We start from the raw sequence: 303 nt of genomic DNA, 5'->3' as shown, positions 1-303 counted from the left end.
CCTACTCGTTTCTCGCAACGAGATCGTGTCTAGTTATTATTATTATTATTTTCCTTGGTAGTACACGCGTTTTTCTCAGCCATTTCTCGATCGATTTTCACGAAATTTTCAGGAAAGATGTCTTTTGGTGACGAGACTTTGCTTGCAAAATTTCGTGCTTGACGTCACTTCCGGTCAGGAGTTATCTCTCTTTTAGTGACTTTTTGAAGGGCCTTGTTGTCCACACATCTCCTCCGTTAGTTTTGAAGCTAGAGTCTTGAAATTTTTACACAAGATAGAGTAAACATTTTAGAAGATGTGTGG

This window comes from Ostrea edulis, chromosome 2 (genome assembly GCF_947568905.1).
Source record: "Ostrea edulis chromosome 2, xbOstEdul1.1, whole genome shotgun sequence".
Classification (NCBI taxonomy): domain Eukaryota; kingdom Metazoa; phylum Mollusca; class Bivalvia; order Ostreida; family Ostreidae; genus Ostrea; species Ostrea edulis.
Note: the sequence above shows the minus strand (reverse complement) of the source record.